General features: G+C 43.0%; 1 long non-coding RNA gene across 2 annotated transcripts in view; it reads left to right on the top strand.

Annotated features, from left to right (window-relative positions):
* LOC310759083 overlaps positions 1–21,505 on the top strand; it is a 34,634-nt gene extending 13,129 nt beyond the window's left edge. Inside the window, exons 2-5 of one of the 2 annotated variants that reach the window (XR_014546192.1) lie at positions 2,630–2,739; positions 3,197–3,520; positions 5,468–5,543; positions 21,387–21,505. This is a non-coding gene — a long non-coding RNA (uncharacterized lncRNA). The remainder of the gene's footprint in view (positions 1–2,629; positions 2,740–3,196; positions 3,521–5,467; positions 5,544–21,386) is intronic. The other variant, XR_014546191.1, reaches the window with a different exon arrangement.
* Positions 21,506–21,705: the final 200 nt, after the last annotated feature.

The following is a 21,705-nucleotide window of genomic DNA, read 5'->3' as shown; positions in this document are numbered from 1 at the left end:
CTGCAGTGGAAGTAAACTTTCTCTTTGGACAAATTATTCTGTAATTGTACACACTGGGGTTTCATGATTTATTTATTTTTTAAAAAAATCTTTTCTAGTACCAGCCGCTGCAAGAGATATGATACAGATCTAGGATGGCCTGCTAGTCTTCCCTGTTCACCTAAAACAACTTATTTTATCTGCTACAGTGACACTTGCTTACAGCAACAAACGAGAGAACTTTGACCTTAGTTTTCCCCCCGCCCTTCTTTGAGAGCTGGAATGCAAGCATTCATTTCAGGCGCTTTTTAAAAGGTTATTTTCAGCAGAGCTGAAACAGATCTGGTGATTGCAGATCTGCAAACTGAACTTGAGTGTTTGTGGTTTTCAGTAAAATATCTAAATTTGAATTAATAACCTTTCTGAGAGTAGCTTAGCATTTCGCCAATATCTCACTTTAGATGAGTGCAGGCTTGACAGATTCAGTAAGAGACAAAGCTCTTGTAGTTTTAGTATTTTCTTAAAATGGTACATTTCAGGAGGTGTGGACTTTCTCCTAATAGCTCTGCAGCTATACAAGCTGAGATCCTCCTTTTTGTGGTGCAGCAGTCTGACTGCCCCCTCTACCTTCCACCCTGTCCCCCCTGCCTGTGCCCGGCAGGGCTCTGGATGCGGCAGTGGTCCTGTTCCATACTCAGGGGTGGGTGTGGGGAGAGAGGTTTGGATTGCAGCCTCAGATTGGATTGCAGCCATTAAATTAGGTTAGACACAGCTGGGCTTGAAGTCAAAAATTCTTTCTTGTTGTTGGCCTTCCCAGCCTCAGTATATTCAGAGATAGACTGCCTCTGAACCTGGAAGTGCCATATAGCAACTTCAGCAAACATCCATTGATGGACGACTTTCCTCCTCCAGCTTCAGAAGTAACCTTCATCTGAAATCTGCTGAAGCAGGGGAGACTAACAACAGAGAAGGGTTATTAGCCTTCCCTAGGCCTTGCTTATGGGCTACCTGATGCATCTGATTTGCACTATATTAATTACAAAGGTAAATAATTTCCTCCCTCAAACAAATGCTTTTATGGCAATGGTTTTCAACCAGTGTGCCGTGGCACCCTGGGGTCCCTTGAATAGAAGAGTTTGGATTTGATATCCCGCTTTATCACTACCTGAAGGAGTCTCAAAGTGGCTAATGTTCTCCTTTCCCTTCTTCCCCCACAACAAACACTGTGTGAGGTGAGTGGGGCTGAGAGACTTCAAAGAAGTGTGACTGGCCCAAGTTCACCCAGCAGCTGCATGTGGAGGAGTGGAGACGCGAACCCGGTTCCCCAGATTATGAGTCCACCACTCTTAACCACTATACCACACTGGCTCTGAATGATGGTCAGGGGTGCTACAGGCAACACTGGCCTCTGTCCCTCTTTCCTTCCCTCTCTCCTCTCTTGCCTTCTTGCGTGTCTTGTACGGCTGTTTGTTGCAGCAGCCCTGGCTACAAGCTCTGCAGGCAAATGGTGTCTCTGGGGCTGGCCAGGGGGTGTTGGTTGCCAGGAGCTGAGGTGTCCTCAGAGTAAGCAAGCAAGTGGGCGAGGGCGCCCAGCCAGCCAGTCCACCAGCCCTTGCTGTTCGGAATGGGCAGATAAGGGGGAAGCCAGGCAAGCAAGCAGAGAGGCGATGCCCTGGCCTTTCTTGTGCTTGCTGTGTGCAAGGCTTGCCTGGCAGCTGAGTGCCCAGTACTGAAGGGGAGCCTTTCTGCCATGCAGGCCTGGCAGCACCCACTTCTGCCACTGCTGTCTCCCAAGATAAGGTGCTGGCTTCACGTTCACCTTTGGCTAGTCTATGTTGGGCCACTAAGGCTGGGGGCATCCTCTTCCCAGGCCCCTGTAGGAAGGCACCTCTCTTGGAGGCAGGGGGGTGCAGCTCAGAGACCAGGGGCAGCAGCAGCAACTGCCCAGAGCACTCCCAAAGAGAGGGGAGAAGAGAGCAGACTGAGGGGACACTCCACAAGGGAGGGTGTTCAAAAGAGGGTGAGAAGCTGCTAGCTCTTCAGGCAAGGGGTGACATGAGTGGGCTCCTAAGCCCTTCAGAGGTGCCAAAGAAAGAATGTGGTTGGTCAAGGGAGCTGTGGACTCAAAAAGGTTGAAAACCTTTGTTTTATGGGATCAGAGGCATTTCAAGGAAGATCCCAAATGAACCTTTAAGCCAAGTGATTTGAAGATTCTCAGAAGGCCAAAAGGGATTGGCCATTAAAAAGCTGTTTTTGCCAGGCTTTGCTTCAACCACTTTCTCTCTATTTCCTTGCGTCGTTTCATCTGCTGCTATAATTCTGCCCCCCATACTTTTAGCTGTTTCTGTTTTAGCTATAAGCTGCCTTGAGTCCCCATCAGGGGAAAAGGCTGGATATAAATAAATATAATAACAATATAATTATTCTATTGAAATTATATTCTTGTTTTTTGAAAAAATATTTTTTATCTTGTGTGCTACCCAAAAAACTTGTTACTGACCAAGGGGCAGAAATAAAGTAAAAACCATTCTGCACTGAATTAATTGAGACCCACGTGCATATTTTCCCTTTCAAATAAGTTCCTTGCACAACAATTAAAGTCATACCTGCTGTATTCTTCACTGGTGAACCCCCTTTTTTAATATTCCAGCTGAACAATGGGTTTGGATATCAACATGTTCAACAGAAGCAGAGGGGGCAGAGGGTATGAAGTGAATGTAAATCCTGCCCAAAGCACATGTTTGGCCTTGCATGCTGGAAGTAAGTCATTGTGCACACAATCCTAAACTAAAAGGATCCTGATGTTTTGCCCCTTCTGTTATACTAATTGAATTATTATCTTTTGTTAGGGTGGTTTGTTTTCGGCTGAATAGAAATCGCTGTGCCACTGGGCACCCTGCTACGAATTAACATTCAGCTACAAGGTCTCCAAACATCTGGGTGGTGGTTTTATTTTTTTGTTCACCAGACACTCTTCATAAATATTTAACAAATCAAATAATTAAAGAAGAATATGATCTGCCAGCTGCAGCACCAACAAACAACAATGCCGTTGCCTATCTGGCTGATTACTCTTCCTGTGTAGTGCTTGTCCCTTGACTGTAATCACTTCACAGGGTGCATCATCCATGTAGAAACCACTACTGTTTGGAGAGCCACTGGTTTCTCCAGAATCAGAACCAAAAATATAGCGATAATTATGTTTATGTTTTGTCAGCTGGGTGCAGAGAAAGAGACAAGGAGAGTTGTTCCCTGATGCTCATGCTTATAAATTGTGTCAATGAAATTTTTAGTCTACCTTTGGAGTATTCCCATTTGTGTCTCTCACAAAAACAACCACCATTGGATGCCTGAAAAGACATGTATTGCGGTGTGGCTTTCATAGACACTGGCAAGACAAATCAGTAAAGGATTCTGTGCAGACGAAGAACATGCAAAGATGGACTATTCAGAGATGGCCCTGCCAGCTGTCCTGCTGATCCCTCTGCCATGTGCATGTCTGCTAGTGCTTTCATATCTCACCATCTCCTGCCTTTACCAGGTAAGCAACTGTGATGGCATTTGGAGCATGGGGATTATGAGCATGAACATAATTATGTTCATATTGAGAACCAGTGTGGTGCAGTGGTTTGATGGTCAGACTAGGAAATGGGAGACGAGGAGTCCAATCTAAGCCACGAAGCTCACTAGGTGACTTGGGGCCAGTCACTGCCTCTCAGCCTAACCTACCTCACAGGGTTGTTGGGAGGATTAAGTGGGGAAGGGTAAAATAACGCACTGCACCTTGGCCATCTTGGAGGAAAAGGTAGGATATTAAATACTTTCAAACTGCTAGGTTGGCGGGAGCTGGGACAGAGCAACGGGAACTCACCCTGTCGTGGGGATTTGAACTACCGACCTTCCGATCAGCAAGCCCAAGAGGCTCAGTAGTTTAAACCACATTGCCATCCGTGTCCCACATATTAAATACACACACACACACACACACACACACACACACACAGAGCCAAGCTGGAGAAGGCCAAAGGTCTGTCTAGCTCAGAATCTTTTCTCACAGTGGCTAACCAGATTCCCAGAGGAAGTCCACAAGCAAGACCTGAGCACAACTGCACTCTTCCCTCTTGCAGTTTCCAACAACCAGTATTCAAAGGCACAATGTCTCTGACAGCCAACACGGCTCTTACCATTGATAGCCTTAATCTCCATGAATTTGTCTTTTAAAGCCATCCCTGTTGGTGGCCCTCACTGCCTCCTGTGGGAGCGAATGCCATCGCTTAACTATGCACGGTGTGAAGAGGCAACTGTTAGGCGGATTTGTGGCTGACTGACTGACCAAACCCAAAGAGTGCTCATCATGTGAAATGTAGATAAATAGGCAGCCAGAGGACATTGGCAAAAACTGACTTCAGCACCCTACCTGCAGTGGGCAGAGAAGGTGATGGATATATAGCTATTTGTAAATAATGATGGGAGGGGCCAAGGAAGAATGGGATACTGAAAGCAGGGATATCATACATGAATCAATCAACTGAAAAAAACCAAGCTTTCATTAGTAGGGGATGAATATAGCCAATGAAAGTAGGATCACAGAACCCTAGCAGTGATTCAATTGCTTTCATGAAGCAAAAATGTTTGTAATGCCTTAAGCATCTTTGGCTTCAAGAAAAGACCTATCAGTAGGTAAGAGGGGAGGAGAGATAAAAGGTAAGGGGGTGAGCCAAAAGTGTTGCTCTGAAAAGTGAAATGCTTTCTTAGTTTCTAGACATTGGGGGAAGGAATTCTTTACTTAATTTGATGGACAAGCACAACTGCAAGGTTGAAACAGACTGCCGACAAAATAAGTTCCAAGTGGCACTCATAAGGAGCCCAAACTGTGACAAATGACACGTTTAGATCAGATAAAGCTGTGTGCTCTTTCTTCTTAAGTGAAGAAATGACTTTCTGGGAAGTAGGCTTAATTCTCAGCTGAACAAATTCTGGCCAGGTTGGAATTCACCAAAAACTGGGAATGACAGTTGGCTACCTGGTTGGCTACCTGCTTCATTTTGGCATGTTTTGGAAACATGTACAATGGATGTGTTCAGAAGAAGCAGGATTGTGTCTGCTGCCCCTCCAGGCACACTGTCTCTGGGTGTACAGAACAGTTTGTATGTGTGTAGGCTCTCTTTCTGAAATTGGAGAGGGTGGCAGCATCCTAGGTTATAGAGCCTACCTACCTACAACTTATTTCTGTGCACATGGAACCAATTAATGCATGGTGTGGGGACAGGTGCATGTGCCCTATATGGTTTGGGCCTGTGGGAACAGGACTAAAAGCACCTCTGGATCTCTGGGATTTGCATTTCTGCCACGTATGAAAGTTTGATATCTGAGGTAGTATGTGAAAAAAATAGATCTGGTTCTGATGTAAGGGGAAATCCATTGTGGAAAAACTCAGACTCATGTGCTCCCCTTTCCCTTTTGTGGACACTGGAAATGTTTGCTGTAGAATTTACAAGACGAATGAGGAGAAGAGAGCAAGAGTGCAGTCAAGAAAGTCAAATTGCTGACAGCTCTGAGTGAAGGTGAGTGGGTGGGCTTCAGGCTGAAGATGCCCTAGTTAGGGATGGAAATTCTGGAAAACCTGATCTTAATCCACATGGATTCTCCCCCCCCCCCAGTTCCATCTCACTTCTTGCTGTTCATGAGAAATGAATTGTTTGTTTGTTTTATTATTCATAAAATTTATACGCCGCTTGACTGTGAGAAACTTCAAAGCAGTTAAAAAAAGATAAAACAGTAAAATCAAGAAAAAATCACAACCCTACTTTAAAACATACAAAAATTTAAATACTAAAACAGATTAAAATTACCTCAACTTTCTAAGCATCTGGGTGGGCTTGTCTAAATAGGAACATTTTTAGCAGGCACAGAAGAGTACAGTAAGGAGCCTGCTTGATCTCAGAAGGCAGGGACTTTTACAGGTTATGCTAAAATAATAAGCAATTATTGCAATTATTATATACTTATTATATGCATATACGGTTTTCATAATGTAACCAGCACATAAACAAAACATACAACAATGCAGATAACTGTATAAAAATACTTATGTGTTAATATATTAAAAATATGCTTCAGAAATATAGTTGCACATGGAGATTGATGTGTATACCATGTGTATTTTTGCATTCAATTAGTAAGTTTTTAAAAACAAAAAACAGTTGACAATGTGCAGGAGGCTCAAACGTATGTGGGTGCTCAGTGCTAGAGGTGGTCCAATGCAGGCAAAGATTGATCAGGTCAGCACCACTAAATTTCAGATATCAGGCATGTCCAACTTCAAGTAGGCTGTGATCTACTAGGTAAAGGGACCCCTGACTGTTAAGTCCAGTCGTGACCGACTCTGGGGTTGCGGCGCTCATCTCACTTTATTGGCCGAGGGAGCTGGCGTGCAGCTTCCAGGTCATGTGGCCAGCATGACTAAGCCGCTTCTGGAGAACCAGAGCAGCGCACGGAAACGCCACTTACCTTCCTGCCAGAGTGGTACCTATCTATCTACTTGCACTTTGACGTGCTTTCGTACTGCTAGGTTGGCAGGAGCAGGAACCGAGCAACAGGAGCTCACCCTGTCACGGGGATTCGAACCGCCGACCTTCTGATCAGCAAGTCCTAGGCTCTGTGGTTTAACCCACAGCGCCACCCATGTCCAGTATCAAAAACTGGCAGTGATCTACCACACTCTCCCACTGTCATTCTTCAACTTAAACATATTATATTTGGCTGAGCTTATGATAAAAAACAAACAAATGATAATCGCTTCCATAAATCAATATATTTTTATGTGAAACTGCGGGGCCACTCAGTCATGCAGTGAAGGGTCCCTCTCAGACGGACCAAACATCATGCTCAACTGAAGCCCAACGCTGCAACCAGCTTCAGAACCGCCCCGCCGACCACTCGCAGGACCCTTGGCGGCTCCCAGGGATGGGTGCACACGGCTGAAGCTTGTGTCCTTCTGGATCGCCGTATGCTTCCTACTGTTACTACCATAACTTAGATAAAAGATAAGGGGTATATTTTTTTTGGGGGGGGCTGCTATCCTCTGAGGAGGAAAGAAGAGGCACGCTAAAAATATTGCCATAGTGCGATTGACCAAAATCCATCCCACAATCGACCGTTCAATTGCGACTGATGCGTTGGACATGTCTGCCATATATAAATCTGTTTAAAACAGATTCATCCCTCCTCCCTCCTCCTGGTCCAGATGAGTTCTACAGACAGAGCTAGGGAAATAGGTTGAGAAGAAGGACTAAAAGATGGAGAGATGGGAATAGCCACCAAAAGTCACAAGAGGGGTCACTGGCATCTTATGGTTGATTGGACCCCCTTGGAGTCACATATTCGTACAGATTTAGCTACGAGCACGTTTGTGAAAAGGGCTTCCCCGGCAGTGAACAGAGCTACCTTGCCGCTGATGCTGTGCTGCAAGAGGTTCATGCTTCTATGGTTCTCTTTACCCTTGTGGCAGGTAAGCAGCTAAAAGCCATAGGCTCCATTTCAGGTTGTTTCAAAGGCTCAGGTGATGCATCAACATCACGAAACCCTCTACACCCAGGGCACATTCCCCCTGAAGCACATTGCAGATGATACCATTTAGTCTTGTCAGAAACAATATGTTGAACACCCTTCTTAACTACTGCTAGCTCCCCGGCCCACAACTAACTTGACCTGGATTTAAAATATTTATCTTTTGTAGGCTTCTTTTTTTTTTGCTCAGAGTTTTAGTTAATATTTTATGGACAACGTTTAGCTGGGAGATTTGATGCTAGCTCCTATATTTTCTTGGATACTCACCAGGCACTCACATTATGAGCACCACTGGAGCTTCTATCTCCAGTTTGCTGCTGTAGGCTCTTTATTTTAAAAATGTTGCGGTCCACATCCTCAGTTTGCTGACATGAAGCCATCATGATTCTACTGGAGAAGATGCAACTGTGTTTCTTTGCACCACTTTATGGGCTGGCACTTAAGCATAACCTAATATTATTCCAATCTCTAAATCTCTCTTGTTGTTCATTTCTACAACAACAAAAAAATGTAAATTTTCTGATGAGTTCAGCCGACATAATATTCTGCCTTGAGCTATTTGTTGCCTCTTGTGTTACTTTTATGGATTTTTTTTAAAAAAAAACTTCAATCTTAATATTGCCATTTCACCTTCAAAAAATCAAAATTGCAGATTCCATTATTTAAAGCATATCCAAAAAGGGATTTGCACAAGGCTGTAAGATCATATGCCCACACAGCTAATTGCCTTCAGAGTTGAGATTTCAGTCAAAGTTTATAATTTTCTTAGGTTACATGCTGGTCGCTTGATAGTTTTATTGCCAGATAATCTTCACTTTTGCCTAATCAGGCATAATTGTGCACTGTTATTATAGAAGTTATTAAGACCATGTTTCACCTTATAGAAGTGCATATGCCTCTCTTCATGTGGTTAGCTTCTATAGGTTTTTTTAAACATGTGTTTCCCCCTTTAAATGTTTATATTAAAAAACTTGTAAGTGTTCCCTTTTCAGAAATATATTTTATCAGCTTTCCTTCAATATATATGCTTCTCCCCCCCCCCAATCCAAGAGGCTTCTGTATCTTTGAACTAAATCTGAATTTAAAATGAATTGAGCTTAGTCCACTGTCTCCCAAGTGTTGGAAATGTCCTGTCTCCCCTTTTCTACAAGGAATTTCTTCTCATCCTATTTGATCTCACTTGACAGGTATCCAAATTTATTATTAAATCTGCTGGTGTATCATCAGTGTTTGACGAGAGCTATTTGCTATGAAATTGTTCCTTGAACAATGCTTCTCTCCACCCCCTTGACTCGGAATGCTGTTCTGGTGAAGCAGTCAGCAAAATGTAAAGAAGAATAGCATTGGCTGATGCAGCAGAGTCTCTCCTAAAGTCTCCCCACTTTTTCAAAACAGACCTTTCCAGTTTGAATAGTTTCAGTCCCGCAACTTCTTAAATATCAGCACTCTTATACAAACCTGTAAAGGCAAGGAAGTTTAAAAAGTCTACAAGGAGGGAGTATTTTTATTTACTTTTTAAATCCTGTCTCTGACCCCTGAGTAAACAGAGTGAGTCTTTATGTTCTAGCTCTACAGCACTGCAAACCATCTTAATGCAAGAGGATGGTGGTCATATGAGAATGTGAGGACTTTGTATCCAGTGTTACTAAACACTGGGAGTTTTTAGCAGTCAAACCTAACCATGCATATTTGCTAGTTAGTATATGAAGGGGTTAAGGACCACAGAATTTAATTTCTGCAGTAGACTCAGCGGGATTATGCCCCCTCTTCTCCTGAGAGGATGTAAAGCTTGTTTCCTGTTCCTCTTTCTCTCTCTGTTTCCTGAAGTTCAGTAGTTTCAGTGCCCTGTTTTGTTTTTTTTAAAGCAACAACACTTCAGCCAAAATCGGTGTTATATCCTTAATTATAGTTTATTATATGGGAAAAAGTTGTTCACCTTCTCTTTCTTCAATTGTTCAATAACATTTTAGCTCAAGTTCAGGATATTTATTTGACCTTTTGTATCTTCTATATATAATGACTTTTGATTCATTAGCTTCTGTAAAGATGGCTGACCTTTTATCTAAAAAACAGTCCATTTTACTCTTCTGCTTCCTCCTCTTTTGTGCCATGGAGACAGTAACTCCCCAGGTTTTGATATTTTGTGGTGCTGGAGTTCTTCCTGAGGATGACGCAGTCTGGTGCTGAAACCTGACCTTCCCATTTCTCAAAAGTTTGCTTCATCGGTGAAAGAGGTTTCAATTTTTCTTCCTCTTTCACAGGGCACTTCATAATATATTTGGACTTTTTAATGGTCACATCCAAATCGCACATTGAAAGCTCACTGAAAGCACATGGCTTCCCCCCTCCCACCCACCCCTCAATCCTGGGATCTGTAGTTTACCCCTCAAAGAGCTATTGCTATATATTTATTTATATCCTACCTTTTCCTCAGAATGGGACTCCAAGCAGTTTGCATAAATTAAAACAACACAGGTAAAATACAAAAAGATAAACACATATAAATGATAATAGTTTAAAGACCAATTAAACTCTAATAGAATCAAACCAACAGAAAACCAAATATATTAAAATACATATAGTAAAAAAAGAAAAGAAAGCACAACACTCTTAAAAGCCTTTTCCCTTTTTTTAAAAGTCAATTCCTAAAGGCCTGTTGGAAAACACAACAACCTTCACCTGCTGGCAGAAGAACAACAATGAGGGAGCCAGTCTAGCTTCTCTAGGGAGGGAGTTCCAAAGTCTGGGAGCAGCCACCGAGAATGCCCTCTCCTGCATCCCCACCAAACATGCCTGTGAGGCATGTGGGACTGACTGAAGGGCCTCTCTTGAAGATTTGAGAGCCCGGGCAAGTTCGTATGGGAGAATAGAGTCCTTCAGATAGCCTGGGCCTAAGCCATATAGGGCTTTATAAGTTATAGACAACGCTTTGACTTGTGCCAGGAGACTGGTCGCCAGTGGAGTTGTTGTAACAAGGGAGTCGTATGCTCCCTATATAACCAGCACCAGCCAACAATTGTGTTGTTGTACTTCTTTGAGCCATTTGAGGTTTCTGAGCACTTTTCAAAGGCAACTCCACACAGAGCATGCTACAGAAATCCAAACAGGATGTAACTAAGTTGTGTGTGACTGTGTCCAAATCAGATGTCTAAAGGGATGGGTGCAGCTGGAACACTAGCTTTAGCTGTGCAAATGCACTCTAGCCCACCCCAGAGATCTGGCCATTCATGCTCAGGGATGAGGCCAGGAACATGCCCAAACTGTGAATCTGTATCATCCCTTGAAGTGTTCCCTGATCCAGCAGCAGCTGAATCTCTATTCCCTGTTCTGCTTTCTACTATTCTAGTGCATATGTACACACACTTTTGTTTTCTTTTTTCTTTTTAAGAAAGACAGCCCCAGAGGAAAAACAGAGGCAGTGATTTACTAGGAAATAAAGACTGCTGTAGCATTTTGATGTGGACCAGCTACCGATGTGATCCAAGTGTGGCTTCTTGGCCTCTTTCCTCAGTCTCCTCAGTCAATGCAAATGCTTGATTTATTAATTCAGTCCTTAATGCATTACATCAAACAAAGTTATCTAAATGTTTTGGTCAAAGCCTCTCTCTCTCTCCAGATTCTGCTTTAACCTAGCTGATACTGAGCAACACACAACCTATAATTCTTGTTACTTCATTCTCCTGGGAGTTCTATGAACTTCTTATCCATCTTTCCTTCCTAAAGCAAATGTTAACATAGCACAATCTCCTATTAAAAAGCATTGGAGATGTAAATAAGAGGGTGTTAGCAGGTGTGGGCTTAAATATTTCATTATCCTGTTCAGCGTGGGATTATTCTTAAGAAGCTATGAAAAGCAAGGAATTGTGGAAGTGTATGCACAAGGGTGCCAACTTAAATAAAATAGGGGGCCAGGTAAGCATAATCAATCATGAGAGGGGGTGCGCACGCGCACACACATACTCTCTCTCACACACACTATTTGAATGGCAATGCCCATCAACTTTGGAGAGGCTTGGCCCCCTCAAATATTTTTTGGGGGGCTGAAGGGACCTTAGCCCCTAGGAGTTGGCTCCTAGGCCTATACAGATGGAGGAACATTGAAAAGTCCTGCGAAGGGGTTGACAGTCTGAGCGATGACTTACCTACAAATCATTTGCAGGCCTGTCGGGTGCGGGAGGCACTTGTCATTAGGGATGCCCTTTCAGAATTTAGGGGGATAGGGCAGCAAAGAGGATTGTAGCTGGAGATGATATTGAGTGGCCCAATCTTAGGTACATTCATAGTCAATACACAAAATAATGACCTAATGTTGCTGTAAATAGAGGCTGTTGGAGCAGGTACATCAAAACAGGGAGACTCTCGTGCCTCGAATTAGTAAAGTGCTCAGAGATATAGGAGCTTAAGGATGGGAGAATCTGTCAATTTCAGTTTCAGTGTCTCACTTTGCCACTCTTCAGTTCTCCATGCTTTCACAACTGTTCATGTATTTTTTTCAAAAAAAATTAAAAATGTCCTCACAAGAATGTATCAATATATTACTGTGAATTTCTCCTAACAGGCACATGTGATTTTGCCTAATATACACATTTTAGCAAAGCAAATTCTCTTAATATAATGCATTTTTGTACGCTATTTTGTCTGATACAGTGGTACCTTGGTTGTTGAACGGCTTGGCTCCTGAGTGCCGCAAACCAGGAAGTAAGTGTTCCGGTTTGCGAACATTTTGTGGAAGCTGAACGTCCAACGCGGCTTCTGCTTGAGTGCAAGAAGCTTCTGCAGCCAATTGGAAGCTGTGCCTTGGTTTTCGAATGGTTCTGGCAGTCGAACGGACTCCTGGAACGGATTAAGTTCGAGAACCAGGCTACCACTCTATATGCATTTTGATGTGTGCTTTATTCCAGTATTTGCATTTTGTACACATTACTTGGCTGGAGAACTGCCCTGCACAATTTGGAGAAGCACAACCACATTGCCTCTTTCTCTCATTCCCCCTCCCCCAACTAAAAAGGTGCCAATGTTGTGACCTTTCCTCATGGGGGAGTTGCTCCCCCCCCCCTTGATCATTTCTGTGGCCTTTTTCTGAACCACTCCCAACTCTACAATACCTTTTTTGAAGTGGGGCAACCGGAAATGTACACAGTATTCCATAGGTGGCTGCTGGATCAAGCCTGTTCTCAAGCCAGTGGCTGACCAGATGACCACAAGAAGGATCTGAGCAAATCACCACTCCCCCGCCCCCAACTCATATTCAGAACATAGCCATTCAGGTTAGTAGCCATTGGTAGCCTTATCCTCCACTAGAAAGGCAAAGGTACGGACATAACGCTAAACTGAAATCAGAAGTAAGTTTCAAATCTTATAATTATAATATAAAATTAAATTCCACCCATCTGACTGGGTTGCCCCAGTCACTCTGAGCAGCTCCCAATAAAAACAATAAAAACACAATACAACATCACACACTAAAAACTTCCCTGAAGTCTTTTAAAAATCACACAGCTGTCTATTTGTTTGACATGTGCTGGGAGGGTCTTCCACAGGGTGGGCATGAGTACCAGAAAAAGCCCTCTGCCTGGTTCCCTGTAACCTTACTTATCTGAATGAAGGAACCACCAGAAAGAAGGCCCTTGAAGCTGGATCTCAATGTCTGGACTGAATAACCCTACCAGAGGGTGATGAAGGAGCATGCAAGCCAAAGGTTATAATGATAATAAACTGTAATAATACATCACAGTTTGTTGTGACATTCTAATGCAGTCACCGGGACAACTCACTTACAACATGGTCAATTTCTTTTAATAAATAACTAAATTGTTGAATGCGTATCCCTCCAAAGCATCAGACTGCATACCTTTCAGACGACACTCAAGTCTGTGCCCTGGAGAATGCAGGGTGTTTAATAAAATTAACAATCTCTGCATTTTGGAAAGGCAGGACATAATATTTGGTTGGTGGAATGCAGTGCCCTCTGCTCCTTTGCCAGCTTCTCTTACACACACTGCTGAAAATGCGTCCGCATACAAAAGAGAGTCTAATTGACAGGTCCATGGAGGCCGGAGGTGTGATATAACCTGGAATGAGGGCTGTTCTCATAATGAGAGACAGCTGAAAGATTATGCATGTAACCTCTTATATAGACTCTCTGGCTCTTTTTCATAAGCCAGCAGATGGTAGCAGAGTCTGTAGATCTCAGGACAGGCAAATGTGCATTAAATACTGTAACTGCCCTCATTCATTTGCCATTCATCTTCACTTGTCAGTCTCTTTATAAAGTGCCTTCTGTAGTGCTGACCCTGAAATTGCATCATTTAATCTGTAATCGCATATTGCCAACATTCTCTCCATTTTATCGCTTACCGACTGCATTAATTCCGCTGCACTATGGACCACCGATAGCTCTAGGCAACTCTCTGAGGAAAAGAGATATTCATAAAAATGTAGAGATGCAGAAAGGGAAGAGGCTGACATGCCTGAGATAAAGGAAGGAATCTTAAAGGAAGGGGGGGGCGAGAAACTTAGAGGCATACAGGCCCCTGGTTTTCTTTTTTCCTTTCTCACCCTGACATGTTGTGCTTTGAATTCTAAATGGCTTATTAGGTTACTATTATTTATAAGAGCTGTCGGTGAGTGCTGCCTTGAAAAGATACAAGAAAGAGCCCCTCCACAGAGAAGCTTCCTATTGAAACACAAGTACCATACAAATGCACATTACTATATCTTGGGGGGTGTGTGTGTGTGTGTGTGTGTGAGAGAGAGAGAGAGAGAGAGAGAGAGAGAGAGAGAATCTTTCCTGAGGATAGATTAGAGAGGTGAGTAAATAAATGAAGTGTTTGTCGAGCTAGATGCCATGACAGATCATGGGCCATTTGGCATATCACATTCATGAATCAGGCAGGGACCAGAGAAGAGTGTGGCTGGATGAGTGTGCTTTATCAGCCTCAAAAAGGATACTGTAGCACTAGAAAAAGTTCAGAAACCAGAGACCAAAATGATCAAGGGGCTGGAGCAGCTTCCTTATAAGGAAAGGTTACCACATTAGGGTCTTTTTAGTTTTTTTTTTTTTTTTTTTTAGAAAATGGTGAGGGAAGGGGGGACATAATAATGCATGGTGTAGAGCAGGCATAGGCAAACTCGGCCCTCCAGATGTTTTGGGACTACAACTCCCATCTTCCCTGGCCACTGGTCCTGTTAGCTAGGGATGATGGGAATTGTAGTCCCAAAACATCTGGAGGGCCAAGTTTGCTTATGCCTGGTGTGGAGAAAGCAGAGAGAGAGAGAGACAGAGACAGAGACAGAGACAGAAGTGTAGGTGGGTTCCCACGAGGCAAGACACAGTGATAACAGCAAGAGCCTTTATTGAAGTCACAGAACTGGACAACAGGGGCAAAGCAACTGCTTATATACATTTCTGAAGGCCTGGGCCACTCCCACTCCCAACGTGATTGGCTGTCTAAACTTCCAAGCTGCGAATGATGACTCAAAGTTTAAGGGCCAATGGCAGAGGCCCAAATCCTGGAATGTTCTGTGATTGGATATCATTCATCGGATCAGAACACAGGAGTTCAGAATCCTTAGTCCAGACTCAAGCTCAGGGAAACACAGACCACTGAATAAATAACAGACAGACAGACAGACAGAAAGAGAAATATGCTTTTCTCCCTAATACTACAACCTGGGAGCATCTAGTGAAGCTGGGTGTTGAATGTTTTAAGACAGCCAAAAGGAAATACTTCTTCACACAGCACACAAAGTATGGATTTTGCTTCGACAAGATGTAGCAATGTCTATCAACTTGAATGCCCTTAAAAAAGCATTAGGAAAAAAATCATGGAGGCTAAGGCTATCAGTGGCTACTAATTCTGTCTGGTGCTTTGCAGTCTTGGGCTTTTTCCCATTTCCTTCTCAATCTGCAAATCCCCGATAATGTGGCATAAAACCAGATGTGACATTGTACCGGTATAGCTGTTGGCAGGCTCTTTACTAAGCATTTGTGTCCCCCCCCACCCGGCCAGCAGTTATAAAGCCTGACTGTAAGGCTTTGCTAGAGTTGCCAACAGGGGAAAAAAATAGCAAAGCATTTTCCTCCAAAACTCCTTGAGTGCCTGAAGGTGACGTGGAGCTCAAAATAGGCAGGGGCCTTCCATTTTCATAGGTTTCTGGAAATGAGCTGTGTTATGTGCATTGCTGAAATAAAATGTGCTTATCTGATATATGGCAAAATGTAAAAATTGGGCTCTGGAGTCTGAAATCCTATTGGGAGTGTTAATATTGAACAATTTACATTTAACACCCTAAATTCAGCACCACCCATAACTGGGAATGTGCAGAGAATTAAAGTACAGTGGTACCTCGGGTTCAGTACTTAATTCGTTCCGGAGGTCCGTTCTTAACCTGAAACTGTTCTTAACCTGAAGCACCACTTTAGCTAATGGGGCCTCCTGCTGCCGCCGCACCGCCGGAGCCCGATTTCTGTTCTTATCCTGAAGCAAAGTTCTTAACCTGAAGCACTTTTTCTGGGTTAGTGGAGTCTGTCACCTGAAGCGTATGTAACCTGAAGCGTATGTAACCCGAGGTACCACTGTACCGGTATTTTTTGAAGGCAAGCAAATTTGAATTTGCTTGAGAATTTCTTCCAAAATTTGTTTCAGAGCTTGCTGCTCAGTTGAAGATACCTTGAAGTGAGATGCCCTGGTGGGGGGAACCACGATGGTGATTGGGCATGTGCTTCCGGACAAGGACATCTCCCTCCTGGACGCCTATGAAAAGTGCCGCAGCCTGGCCGACCCCAAGGTGTGCTGTGACTACGCCCTGCACATGGGCATCACCTGGTGGGCACCAAAGGTAAGAGGGGAGGGGGCGCACGGGGGGTGGGCTTGTTGGTCTCCCTGACTCAGAATGAGGTCTTTTGCCTTGACTGGCAGCGGGTCTTTAGGGATCCGAAAGTGGAGTCTTGTAAGAGCAGAAGGAATAATAATACAATAAAACAACACCACCACAAACTGGCTTATAAGTATAACACCAAATTTACTAGAATAATAGCTAGAATAGAGATAGGCTTGTAACCATTCAAACAACAAACATACTAAGGTGCCATGTGCAAGACAAAGCCTGGAGATACTGTAAACATGGAGTGGATAAACGTACAATTCTATCTTAACAAGTTGCATGTGCAGTAAACGTTATACAGACTGGATAAATGAACCGTTCAACAAGTAGCGTAGGTCCAGTCATAGAATGGCAACCCCGTGCCGCCACAACGGCAAGGGTAGCACACTGGAGAATATGAAAAAGTTTTTCAAAGCTGTTTTTCAAAGATTGAACTGGGTGAGATGTTCTTCAATGGGTCTTGGGTTGGAAACACAAAGCTGTATGCGTGGATCAATCATGGGAAGGCAAGTCAAAGCCGCCACCCCGGTGAGGATAACGCAAATGTGCAAAAGGAGACCTGTTGATTAGCCTACCTTGATTTCAGCAAGGCATTTGACAAGGTGCCCCATGATATTCTTGTAAAGAAGCTGGTAAAATGCAGTCTTGACTATGCTACCACTCAGTGGATTTGTAACTGGCTGACTGACCGAACCCAAAGGGTGCTCATCAATGGTTCCTCTTCATCCTGGAGAAGAGTGACTAGTGGGGTGCCACAGGGTTCTGTCTTGGGCCCGGTCTTATTCAACATCTTTATCAACGACTTGGATGATGGACTCAAGGGCATCCTGATCAAATTTGCAGATGACACCAAACTGGGAGGGGTGGCTAACACCCCAGAGGACAGGATCACACTTCAAAACGACCTTGACAGATTGGAGAACTGGGCCAAAACAAACAAGATGAATTTCAACAGGGAGAAATGTAAAGTATTGCACTTGGGCAAAAAAAATGAGAGGCACAAATACAAGATGGGTGACACCTGGCTTGAGAGCAGTACATGTGAAAAGGATCTAGGAGTCTTGGTAGACCATAAACTTGACATGAGCCAACAGTGTGACGCGGCAGCTAAAAAAGCCAATGCAATTCTGGGCTGCATCAATAGGAGTATAGCATCTAGATCAAGGGAAGTAATAGTGCCACTGTATTCTGCTCTGGTCAGACCTCACCTGGAGTACTGTGTCCAGTTCTGGGCACCACAGTTCAAGAAGGACACTGACAAACTGGAACGTGTCCAGAGGAGGGCAACCAAAATGGTCAAAGGCCTGGAAACAATGCCTTATGAGGAACGGCTAAGGGAGCTGGGCATGTTTAGCCTGGAGAAGAGGAGGTTAAGGGGTGATATGATAGCCATGTTCAAATATATAAAAGGATGTCACATAGAGGAGGGAGAAAGGTTGTTTTCTGCTCCAGAGAAGCGGACACGGAGCAATGGATCCAAACTACAAGAAAGAAGATTCCACCTAAACATTAGGACGAACTTCCTGACAGTAAGAGCTGTTCGACAGTGGAATTTGCTGCCAAGGAGTGTGGTGGAGTCTCCTTCTTTGGAGGTCTTTAAGCAGAGGCTTGACAACCATATGTCAGGAGTGCTCTGATGGTGTTTCCTGCTTGGCAGGGGGTTGGACTCGATGGCCCTTGTGGTCTCTTCCAACTCTATGATTCTATGATTCTAGGATAAGTCCAAGTTTATCTTGAGCTACTTTTCAGCCCCTGATGAAGACGCCAGAACCTTTGGCTCAGGGTGTGTGCATTTATCCCTTCTTGGATCACTGCCTTGCCGTGGCGAAGGGGCTTGAATAACTCAGAGGAGCTATGAGCTATGCCGTGCAGGGCCACCCAAGATGGACAGGTCATAGTGGAGAGTTTTGACCAAACGTGATCCACCTGGAGCAGGAACCGGTAAGCCACTCCAGTATCCCTGCCAAGAAAACTCCATGGACATGTGCATTTATGTTAGAGAGCTATAGAGAGATTCCTGTGGCCACTGAAATGATGTGGAAAATACTTCCCTTGTTTTCCTATAAGTGGGAAACTATATTTTAAAAGATTCAGTCTTGTGAAAGGGCTGTGAGTATATCCTTAGACTCTAGATGGTAGTATGCAACCACAGTGTATCCCTATAATGGCCAATGTCCCTTCAAATATACGTAATGGATAATGCACAGCGGCAAAATGAAGTCAGCAAGAAATTTATTTTTTAAAACCGAAAACGAAAAGGGCTATAGATTTTTTTCAGATCCCATGTTTACATTATTTTATTTTATATTATGGGCTATGTGTACTAATAATATTTAATAGAATAGGATCACTCCAGGAGGATTTTTGTAGAATTACTCACAAAAATGAAACAACGGACTCCAGTGGCACTTTAAAGGCTAAATGTTTATGGTGGTATGAACAGTTGCATCAGGAAATAGACAGTGATGGTGCTGGAGCTATATAGAAAGAAACAAGAGGCTGAAAGAAAAGGGAGGTGAAATCTATTTTATAAGGGGGAAAGTAATACTGCAATCCCATGTATATCTTTCACAGGTGCATGCATATAGAATTTTAGCCTATATACACTTTACCTGTGAGTAAGTCCCATTGAATTCAATTAGACTTTCGCATACTTGGAGCCAACATGCTCTGTTTTTAGGCACCAGACTAAAACACTTTTGTCCACCCAGCTTTTGATTTGGAGGGTAATTAGATATGTCCCCTGCCCTCAGTTTGTCATCATGTAGCAGAATGGGTAAGTAGGATTTGTCCTTTTTATAAATATTGATGGATGAGCATTTTAGGTACTTTGTTTCCCTGATTATGTTTGTGCGATTTCAATGCCTTATGTGTTTATTTGTATCTTACTAATTTGAAAGCCCCATTGGGACCCGTTTTGTGAGAAAAGTGATGAATAAATAAAACAATAAATATCAGTAATATAATAATATTTCTGAGAAGACATGCATAGGATTACATTGTAAATCTCATGTGAGTTCACAGGAACTTGCCTTAGAGTGAAGATTCTTAAATGTGGTTCTCCGAGCTAGTCAGCAAGCTGTTACCTGGCCTTGAGAAGCTCGAATAAAGGGAGTGGGTGAGAGCAGAACTTCCTCAAAACAATCTTTGGTTGCAATTCTATGTTGCACCACATGGTTTTATAGATGTTGACTGCATTATGAATTCGGAGCCATCATTATTTTAAGAACATAAGAATAAGTTGTTTGTCAACAGGTAGCACCTTGACAGGAGCCTGAGTGGGCCCAAAGGTCACCTGATCACAGTCTTCCCCATTATTGTGAGAAGTGTTGTATTTCTGTTTAATTATAGCAATTGGGAGAGATCCAGCTATGACAGCCTGCATGCACAACAGGAATCCATTTGCAAACCAGACTTTCTCTTTCTTATCTCCACTCCTCCAGCACCCCACACACTCCCAAAATCTACTCTGGAGAGTTCCCCAACCCCTCAGAGGTTGCCCCTGGGGAAAGGAGAGTAAGACAAAACCCCTTTATGTGATTGGACATCTGCTTGTGCTATGTTGGATCTTATTTTTAAAACTCTACATACATATTGGCATAAAAGTTGTGCAAATATTTCCCTTCCTTGCCCTCGCATTTGGCAATGCACACTAGTGGTAGATATGCCTTATGTGGTCACTAATTTAGGTTTGCTACTTGCAAAGAAGAGGGACCATGGCTCCATGGGCAAGCCCATGCTATGTATATTGAAGGTCCCAGATTCAAGCTCTGATATCTCAGGCTATAGGATCTCGTGACAGGTCTCAAAAAGTCCTGGATGGTTGTTTCTAGTTGATATAATAGTGGGCTAGATGGTCCAATGAGCTGATTCAATAAAAAAAGGTTGCTTCCTACTTCATGTGGGGAACAAAATACTTTTTGGACTCAATTGAATATCAGTTTCCACTTGAATATCACCATAGGATAATTTTAAAAACTCATTGTGTGTAGGAAGAAGCGTGCTTGTAAAAATCTCCCTTTAGACTTGCGAAATCTTGATAAACTATAACCAACTGATAACAAAGCAGGCCATTGTGTCTTATTTGTGCTCCCACCCCCCAAAAACTGTGCAGTGTTGAATTCTTTAGGTGACTGTTTTTCAGCTTAACTGTAGTAAATGTGAAAGCTATGGATCAATACTACAAATGTGTGATTAGTGTTCAGCGGGTACCAAACATTAGAGTATGAATTCTATCTGAGTCAATGCTGCTGAAGGAAGGAAAACCAGAAAATAAATGGACTAAACTAATGAAAGCAGATAATTGTTGCAAAGCCCAACATAAATATTTCCAGCAACTTTTATGAAACAATAAAGTAACTCTAGCAAGTCTTCTTCCTCTCATCTATCTCTGTAGATGTTTCCATATCAAATACATTGTGTGGGCTTAAGCCATCAGGCAGTGCTGATATAAAACCACAGTTCACTTCAGGAAGGGGAAAAAAGAACTTGCTGGATTTTGGGCCATTGCATTTTGTTATTTGATGAGTGTATATTATAGACCAGTGGTTTCCAATTAGCTAAACACAGTGGACCCCTATTTTTCAAAAGCCCAACCATGAACCCTCTACTTTTGCAAATTTTGATACCTCTGTGGTAGTTTTGGTTATGTGACTGGTGCCACAGATCCTCTGAGTGGGCTATGGACCATGGACCACCAATTGGGAAACATAGTTTTAGACCATTATAGACAAACAGTGCTCATAATAATGGCTTGGGATTGGGACATTGGGAAGTATTCAACTAACCAAATCTGCTCCAGAGGGTTGAGGGTTAACATAGAACAGATGCACAGAGTGGGGAGAAGGACATCCTGCCATGGAAGGAAAAATCATTGTTCACTTTAGAACTACACAGAACGTTCATTTTAGAACTACACTGAATATGATCCATTGTGTTTTGTTATTTGATAGGTCTGTAATGAAGGACAAAGAGCTATCAAAAGTCTACACTGCCACCTGAAAATTCATGGAAGCAACTTTTACCACAGAAGGAAGTCAGTATGGGATAAAAGATACAGAGTCATAAAGAAGCTTTCCTTCTCAACACACTTCTACTGTGCCTTCTCTAAGGTGCTCTGATGTGGCTGTCATCCATCCATTTTTTACATGGTATGTAGGATAGATCAGTGCTTTAAATGAACAAGCAATCACAAAAGTTGTGTTCCTCCTGCACATAGCACAAGAAAATGGATCACAGGTACATCCTTTAACAGAAACTCAGCAGAATGTT

Source organism: Podarcis filfolensis (assembly GCF_964270895.1).
Source record: "Podarcis filfolensis genome assembly, chromosome: 3".
Taxonomy (NCBI): Eukaryota; Metazoa; Chordata; class Lepidosauria; order Squamata; family Lacertidae; genus Podarcis; species Podarcis filfolensis.
The sequence above is the reverse complement of the archived record's forward strand: the minus strand, read 5'-3'. Positions and strand labels throughout refer to the sequence as shown.